Source organism: Heliangelus exortis, chromosome 1 (genome assembly GCF_036169615.1).
Source record: "Heliangelus exortis chromosome 1, bHelExo1.hap1, whole genome shotgun sequence".
In the NCBI taxonomy this organism is placed as follows: Eukaryota; Metazoa; Chordata; class Aves; order Apodiformes; family Trochilidae; genus Heliangelus; species Heliangelus exortis.
In genome coordinates, this window is record NC_092422.1 from 161,899,310 (window position 1) to 161,909,174 (window position 9,865).

A 9,865-nucleotide genomic window follows, 5' to 3' on the forward strand; every position below is an offset into this window, starting at 1 on the left:
AGGTAGCTGGAAATTTTACCCACAGAGACAGAGAAAAGATGGGAGAAATTCCTGTCTCATGTTCAGCACATCAAAACCTTCAGATAATTGATAGCCACAGAATGAGAATCCCATACCTCAGAGAATTAACAGAGAAAGAGAGACAGAAGCTTCCAGAGAGCTTAAGATGGGAATGCCAATTGAATGGGGGGAAAAGCTGGTTCGGAGCTAGAGCCAGATCTAACAGTGACTTGGTAAGAGTGGTCTCATAGGCATCTTCTGGGTTATTTTCTCCCCAAGTTATTCAAACTACGTAACAGCTCCCAAATCGAAACAGCCCCACTGTTGCTTATATGACCTGTCTCCAGCATAGGAGCATCACTCAGACATCTTGAAAGCTACCTGGATTTCAAAAAATCAGCAGCTGGACTTGGTGAGTGGTGGAACATAACCCTTGTATTAGCAACATCAAAAATTATCAAATAATTTGGGCCACAAAAATGGCTCGGAATAGGACATAAAAATGGCTCACCAAATGACAGATTTTTTGAAAGATGGAGTTTCAACAAGTAAGATGTGAAAAGTATGATGCTTGTGCTCCATTTAAGAGAGGAGGAAGAAAACAACTGAAGTTCAGTGCTGTAGAAAGTATGTAAGTGATGTGCTGAGATAAATCATCACTGTGATGCTGTTACTACAAGGTAACAAAAGAGAATCACAGAATAATTGGGGTGGAATGAACCTCTGGAGGTCTACAGTCAAGTCCAAAGTAGGGCAAGATTGAAAGCTACATCAGGTTGCTCTGGGGCCTGAGATATGCTCCTATTTAGCAAACTCTCATTGGCATGACATTTTAAGTCAGGAAAGAAAGAGGATAGGGCTAGATACTCCAAATTTCTCTTTAGGGTGCTTCAGTATTAGTCAACCAGCTTGAGAGACAGAGATATTTTCATTCCTGTTCAGTAGCTTGAACTCCACTTTTCTCTGGAGGTGCCAGAGGCAGCAAAGGGAGAAGATCTGTGTTGTAATATTATCAGAATAAACGTAGTAGCAAACACCACTGACTTCACTTGGGACATTTTCACATAAGAATTTCTTTTTAGCCAATTAAAACACACAGAAAGCTTTTTAGAAAGGAAAATGAAATTTTTTCTTCTCCCAGACAAGCAGCTGTATCCTTGCTGTTTCCCTGCATCAGTATCTGCTCTCCTCTAACCGATCCCACTTTATTGTTCAAACTGAAAAACTAAATATTTGCAAGCCTAAGGAAGTGCTGAAGATTACCACTGTCAAACTGCAGACTGCATTAGCTCCACTGAAGGATTTTATCTCTGTGCCATTTCCTTATGAAAGCACAAACTTTTCAGCAGGCAAAATAAGCTGTGAACATCCTGCTGAGAAAACTTCTCAAAAGGCGTTTTTCAGAGCAGTTACAGAACGCTGACACAGACACTTACAGCAGCCTCACAGAAAGGCACACACACAGCTTTTTCCACTGGAAAATGCAGGTATTTGATCCGTTTCAGCAGCTTTACTGATGCACATGTAAAACAAATTCAGATAAAGGAGTGCTCAGCAGTTCCTGGGAAGAAGAACTTTTTAATGAACCAGGCCCTTCCCTATTAATTTTGTTTTACGTAAGACTATTTTTTTTTTTTTACTTGCTTTAGGAAGAGAAATAGTCATCCCAAGAAAATCTAGTTCCCATACAGATCAATTTTTTAATAACTTCTGTACCATTTGGTCAGAAGGCACTTTTTGTTATAGACAAGCGTGAAGCCAGGTTTCACACGTGCATGACTATTGCCTGATTTTCTCAAGGAATGGGGACTGCAGTCAGGCCTAGGAATAGCTCAGGAAGAACTTGACAGTGAGTGAGTTCTTTTGAGACTCTGCATGCAATGCAACATTGTGGATTTTTAAATATCCAACTAAGACTCAGGACTGAAGGGCAGTTGCACATATATGAAATAATGTGTTTGTGTTCCCATGGTAATGTTCTAAACAAATCCTTAGAGTATGTCTACCAAAGACTTCCAAGGACAGTCACAAATTATCAAAGGGAGAAATCTTTTGTCTCAAGGAATGGCTACAACATCATCTCCTTTCTACATTCGTGTAGCATGTCCATGGTATCTGGGCATTCTCCCACTGTAAACTTAGAGATGTGACTGATGGCTGAAGCCTCTTTCCAGAGTGACCACAGGAGAGCAGAAATCAGCTCCTTTTTCCCAATGGAGACTGAGGAGGGAAATACAAATGTAAGGCTGAAAACAAAAATTAACCCCTGAATTGAAGTGTAGGATTCAGTGACACAGACAGAGATGAAGTGGGATGGCAAAGAAGGCCAGCAGAGTCATTGGGACCATGACAGACACATGCCAAGCTGCTTTGATTATGTGATTTACTGAACCAGAGCCACTTGGCTTAGCCATTTCCACACAATGAAACAGTGATTCCATAGGAAGTGAGAATATTTGAGATCTCTGGTTTAAAGACAAGGTGGGGATGGGACCACAGAATCATAGAATCATAGAATGGTAGGGGCTGGAAGGGGCCTCCAGAGATCATCAAGTGCAACCCCTCTGCCAAAGCAGGATCACCCCCATTAGGTCACACAGGAACACATCCAGGTGGGTTCTGAAAGTCTTCAGAGAAGGAGACTCCACAACCTCCCTGGGCAGCCTGTTCTGGTGCTCCATCACCCTCACAGTAAAGAAGTTTCCCCTCATATTGAGGTGGAACTTCCTATGTTCTAGCTTAAACTTCCTATGGTCTCGCTAGGGACGAAAGGCTTTGGGCTGTTCTGTGGTCCCTGTGCAGCACTGGCAGCCATGGATGGGCTACATTGGCACTGTGGCCCCTCTTTGTTAGGAATGCAGAGACATTTCATCTCCTTAATCTGTGTCATCTCTGGATACCCCTGTTGCATTCAAAGTGGCTTTTCAATAACCATGCTCTCTTTCTAATGACAAATGTCTCCCTACAATTTTAGTTCTGCCTGCTTGCTCCTCTTTCTCAGCTCAGCTACAGTGGGCACTCCCACAAGACCAGAGATGACCACTGCTCCCCATGCACACAGACACAGCAGCAGTAAAATAATTGGTTACCAAACCAAATCATTTCACCCAGCTAAGGGAAACAAACTGCACATGCTGGAATAAAACACCGAAGTTAGAAGAAAGCAGCAGCTTCTTCCCAGTGTATGAATATGATAGAAAGCACTAACATAACACTTTTATGTCATCAAAAGACCTCTCTTCCTTCAGTGTCACTGCAGTCCTGGGGCTGAGGCAGCCCGCACAAAAGAAAACACAGCCCCTCTGCACCCAAACAGAATGGATGATGCTTTGCATGCACAGCTTTTACTTTACCTATTAATCTGCCTTTATCTCAGCCCCCATTCCACTGCAGATGGGAGTGAGTGAGCAGCTGTATGGGGCAGAGCTGCCCACTGGGGCTAAAACACAAGAGCAACCTCCTGCTTAGAGCAAGATTATCAACAGCCAGGTCAGCTGGAGCTTCATCTAAGCCAAATCTTGGAAATTTCAAAGATTGGAGTATCCAGCACGTCTCTGGGTGACTCACTCCATTACAAAATTACCTGCCTGGTGACTAATGTCCAATCTGAACCTCAAGAATACCCATCTCAGTATCATTTCTCTTGCAGATAGCTCCATCCTCATCCATCAAACACCCACGCTAACACACCACCTTGCCCTTACATTTTCAAAGGTTTATATAGGGCTTACAGCTGTTAAGCTCTGTTAAATATGACCTAATTTTGTTCCAACTTTAGCATTACCAGAAGGAAAGGTTCAGAAATAGGAATTTCATAGGTTTGTGAATGTGCAGTCATATGTTTTTGAGAAATAGTTGGAATTCAAGTGCAACATTTTCATTTAGGCACTTAAAACCAGGAAGTTTCCAAAGGTATTTGCAGGGGAACACTGTTTTCCAATATTTCTAGGGTTCCAAAAGTTACCAAGGACCATTTGGCCATCTCACACCCACAAAAATTTCTGATTCTATTTCAGGCCAGCCTGCATCACAGAATGCCCATGGAGACTGCCAGGCACTTTCCAGAACCCAGAGTATTATTGTAAGAACATCACAGAATGATACTGCAGAAGGCCAGGAGATCTGAGTACCAGGAGCATAAACTGCAACACCAGACCTCACAAACCTGAAAGAAGCAATCTGGGCAAGTCCTGCCTCTACGTTCTCAATGGAAGACAATCAAAGAAAATCTGCAAAATGTGAGGATACAACTTGGTCACACTGTACAGCTACACTTGATGCGAGCAGGAGCTGTAATTATACACTCACAGAAAAATGTACTTCTGACGTGATGCACGAGTGATTACAGCATAGTTTTACTTTAGAGGAAAAGAACCCCAAACCTCAAAATCCATGCTAGAAAGACTTGATTATATATTCTGACAGAAGAACAAAATGAATGGGCATAAGGAGGCAGAAGATGCGGTGTCGGTGATTCTCAGCAAAGCACAATAATTATGCTTGAAATGTAACTTGGACATAATAAATGAGTTGAAAACCAAGAATAATCACATAAATTAACAGTAGCAATGGGCTGCACTGTATCAGAAAGCATTAACAATACATTAGAGGTGATAAAGGCTTCTTAATTACCTCAGGGTAAATACCTGGATTTCAAAGGAGGGAAGTGGCTGCAGCTGGACAGCAAGGGAAATCAGAAGAATAGACAGTAGCTATGAAATCCAACTTGGAAAACCCACAAAGTCAACATGAAATCTGACTCTTCACTGACCAGTACATCAATACAAAAGCACACCCATGGTTTTCAAAACAATTTGGCATTATAAGGGGGTGAAAAATAGTCCTGGTGAGTGAAGGGAAGATCAGTTTGAATTTAAGAATGGTGAGTTGATACTTTTTTCCACAGCAGTCAGTGGCAAAACTCAATCCTCTGCTGCCTTGTACTGCCCTGACCAAGAGGCACATTCATGCAGATTGAGTGTAAAAATAGTACCACAACAGCACAGCCACCTGAAACATTTCATGGAGTGGGTTATCTAGTAACAGTACAAAATATAAAGAAATGGTAAAGAGAGGCTAATAGTTTCAACAGGGGAAGGGCAGGGCCTTTAGAAGAAAGTCTCAAGTGATCTGGGATTATCAATATTCTCATAGGCTGTGCATAAACTCTGTTACCTGATGTGGCCAATCTGCCAGTGTCCTTTGCAAGATTTCTACACCAGGAAATGCATGAGTGGGCAGAGATACCCACTTAAGCAGGGAGCTCCAGAAACAGCTTTACAGCCACAGCAGAAATGAAGTTCCCAAAAGTCAATGAGCTAATTTAAGATACAGTTTATCTGCAGATACAAGGTCCATGTCTACATTGTGCTGAAAATAGAAACATGGTATGGATTCTCCAGCTGGCACTGTGTGGACATGTTACACAAATATAGAGAGACTGTACCTTAAATTACTGCACTGATTTATGGGATAATCTGTATCAAAGACATAGCAGCAACTGGGAACAATTTAATTCAAATGTGAAAAAAATAATTTGAGGGCTCTATATAAGGAGGAATTATGTCTCCCCTTCAGTCTGCCCCAATTTTACTCCCCCTTCTGCTTCTTGAGATCTATCCAGTCCCTCTCATATGGCAAATTACATGAAGTCCATTAAAAAACAAACAAAACAAAACCAACCAACCAGAACCACAAAAAACAAACAAACAAAAAACCCAAGAACCAAACATGTGCTTGGAGAAACCAAAGAGCAGGGCAGGGAATGAACTGTCAAACAATACAGGAAAAAGTCACAGTAAAATATACTTGGGAAAAAAAATTAGGATGCCACACTTTACAATGGTTAAACCCTTTCTGAAGATGTGTGAATGGTAAGGAAGATTGATGGGGTTTCTTGGTCTCTCATATAAACCCAGCACAACTGGAACCTCAAAGATCCCATGCTCAAAGGACTGGATTGGGATTGTTTAGATGTATGAATGATGAGTTTCTCTTGGATAAGATGAAAATACTCTCTAGAATGGGCAAACAGCAATTCATGGAGCAGTGAATTTATTTATACCTAATCACTATGCTGATGGGATTCTCATAACTAGGAATTTATGGCTACAAGCTACATAAATCCTGAAGAGCATCAGAATAAGAGTAATTTAGACTGACTAGAAATTATCCATCAAAGCTGTTTTCAGTGGAAAGATGGGTTAGAGGTGAGTTATAGAGCTTGTCTATAAAATGTTGAGGTTTCCAGTCTCTAAAGCCTTTGGGATTACTGAGTTTAAATGGGAACAAGCATTGCCTCTTACTGAACCACATAATACAAACACAAGGCTGCCTTCAAGTGCCATCAGTTTTTCCATGGAGGGGATCACTGAACTGTCTTGTTAACACATCTGTGTAGTCAAGACTTCTCTACTGACCCTCCAGTAAGTCATGTTCTTCTCTCTACATGACAAGCTATCCTCCCCTAAATAGCAGAAAAAGATGGAGCTGAAGTGGAGCTTTGAGGTAGGAGGGGAAGAGGGAGCAGTTATACCTGTGAAGAATTGGTTTCACAGGTCAGGACTTACATAAATCAGGGTGCAGGCTATGAAGAAGTCTGCAAAATGGGAGGGGTATTTTTCAGTTTTCAGCTCCCTTTCACCCTTAAAAATTAAAAGTAATCGTGAATAAGTCTAGGAGTTTAAATTATGTTTTGGTTGGTTTCTTTTTGGTTTTGGTTTTGCTTTGGGGTTTTTATTATTATTTATTTATTTAATTTTTTTACAGCCGAATGTTTTCTTCTGGGAACAAGAGAATTCTCGGGTACATTGATGAAAATTTCTGGAGAAAAGAAAAAGCTTCTACTTCAAAACATGGGTTTGCATGTTTCAAAAAGCTTTTCAGATAGTTTTTCCCAGTTGAGATTTTGATATTGTTGAAAGTAAGTAAAATGAAAAAAGTAAAAGTTCCTCTTTCTTCTGCCTTCAGTTTCTGGTTTGGGAATCCACCAATATTTCAAGAAGGGAATCTTTTAATCTTTAGACCAAAGATTTATGCATCTTTCCTTCCTTTGGTCTGGTAAACTGGGAAGTGAGCTCTGTTTGGTGACAAACTCCTGCTTTGTGTGACTCCAGACCAGCCCGATCGCATCTTTGTTTTCTCTGACTCTGAAATCACACCAGAAGTTCTGTAACTGGAAGAAAACCAACATCTACTTCCACACCTTCTGCAAATTAGACCTCAGCTCAAAAGATCCCCTAAATCAGAAGAATTTACACATCCTTTTTCTCTAATTCTTCAGAGATGGCTCGTCTCAGTTGAGGATGAAATTCCAACCTATAAATCCGTCCATGTTCCCCTTCATAGAAAATAATTGATTAAAACTAAGACATGACTGATTTGTAACCTTGTATTCTAGGACAGAGTTTGTCTTGTGCCTGGATTTTTACAGTGGCAGCATCTGCTTCACACTGCCATCAACTCCCAGTGATATTTTCACTATCTCCCCAGGCTATGATGACTGTAATTTTTCAGTGCCTGCCTGAATCCCACACAGCAGTAATCAGCAATTATCAAAAACGGCAAACAAATAATTAAGACATTTTCAGGACACCCACGCTGTCTCCTCTGGGGTGCATGCCTCAGACTGCCATGGGTAGGAATGCTGTGATACCAGGAGGGAAAGAGCAGCTTTACCTCCCTGTCTTGAGCCCAGGTCAAGCAAGTTGGACAAAACAGTGTGGATGAAGGCATCCAAATGATTTGACATTTTCAGTGGAGATAGAATCATAGAATCATAGAATTGGCTGGGTTGGAAGGGACCTCAGAGATCATCAAGTCCAACCCTTGATCCACTACTGCTGCAGTTACCAGACCATGGCACTGAGTGCCACATCCAGTCTCTTTTTAAATATCTCCAGGGATGGAGAATCCACTATTTCCCGGGGCAGCCCATTCCAATGCTTGATCACCCTCTCAGTAAAGAAATTCTTTCTAATGTCCAACCTAAACCTCCCCTGGCACAACTTGAGACCGTGCCCTCTTGTAGGAGGCTTAAAAGTGACAGACTCCGTTCTGGTTTCATAAGCAGCCTTGTAAACATGGGGAAGCACAACCAGCAGATTAACTTTGGCTGTGCAGCAGCATTTACCTTTAATAGCTGATGTCATTACAGTATCTCACTACATGTATGATCAGCTGTTGTCCTTCACCCTCCTCCCTACTACCAGCTTCTCCCAAACACGGTCCTGTGACAAAAGATGTCCATCTTAATTGTGCTGACATGTCTTGACATGTTGTTTATCAGTCACACGTTGTCTTCTCTAGGTGGGGCTCCTTGGTCAGCCTCCAGCTCTGTAATGCACTGCAGTCAGTTTCTTTAAAACTTAGATAGAGAGGATATATTTTTGCTACTGTGCAATATTTCCTACTGCTGATAATAGGAAAAAACAAAACAAACAGACAGACTGTAGGCTTTTTACATAGTTAACTAATGAAATGCACCTACTTTTCCAAGCAAAATTGTTGGATGAGCATACAATTAGAGGAATACTGAATAACTGTGCTTATATATTCAAATATGCTTATCTCAAATTTAAATCCTAAAGAATAATTAGTGTACATGTGTTTGCATTCTAAGGAGTACTAGGCACTAAGTGCACCTCTCTCCAACTTTGTTGCTACTGAAATCACCAGACCAATTTACATCTGCCGTAAACTGGCACAACTTAGTGGAAATCAATGAAACCCACAGCAGTTCCCACTACTTGAGAGTTTTAATGCATACAAGATACTTACAAATCTATCAGTTTTGCCTAAATACATGTATGTGTATATATATATATATATATATCTACCATCTCATTAATATTAAATTTTAAATGTTTAATGTTAAACCTGTTAAACTCTTTAAAGAGATGCTGAACCTCACCTTTTAGGTTTTAAAGCAATGTATATCTACTAGAAATCAGGATGAGACTGCACATGGGAAGATATTTATAAAGTGACTTAAATGGTCTCACATGTATATTCTCTGGGGTTCCTGTGCATTCCAATGTAGCATCCAATCCAGAGGACTGGACTACCAGCCATACCAGCCACAGACAGACTCCAAGCTACAGAAGTGTCAAGTATGTGAAGACATGGGCCTACAGATGCCTCTGTCTGAATTCACAGTTTCTTGTGATGACACTGTCCCACTTGTGATCACACATCCCACAAAGATGATAAAAGGACTGGAGCATCTGACACATCCTCCAGGAGAGGCTGAGAGAGTTGGGAATGTTCAGCCTGGAGAAGAAAATGCTCAGGGGGACTTTGCCAAAGGGCAAAAATAGCTGATAGGGGATGGTGTAAAGAAGACAGAGGCAGACTCTTCCCAGTTGAACCCAGTGACAGGATAAGAGAAAATTGACACAAACTGACCCACAAGAACGTGAAGGTGAATAAACACTGGAACACATTTCCCAGAGAGGTTTTGGACTCTCCATTCTTGGAGATATTCAAAACAGCACTAGGCACGGTCATATACAACTGGGCCTAGGAGACCCCTTTTGGAGCACAGTTGCCAAAGGTCTCTTCCAAATTTAGTAGTTCTGTGATTCTGTACTACTTTTCAGTAAAAAAAGGATGCCCAGTGTGACTATTCTTCATACCACACACATCAAAATATCTATGTTGTCAAGAGCTGTAATGTAAGACAAGTACCTTATTTCTTGGAGAACTGAAAAGAAGAAAAGCACTGAGAGTGGTTTCCAGTCATCCTCTCCACTACAAAATGAGGATGGGTATAACATCTGGTTTTGCTGATGGCTTTGCTCATTCCACCAGGGGAGAGAGATACAGATTACAGTGCAGCCTTGCTACCTGGCCTGTGATGCAGGCC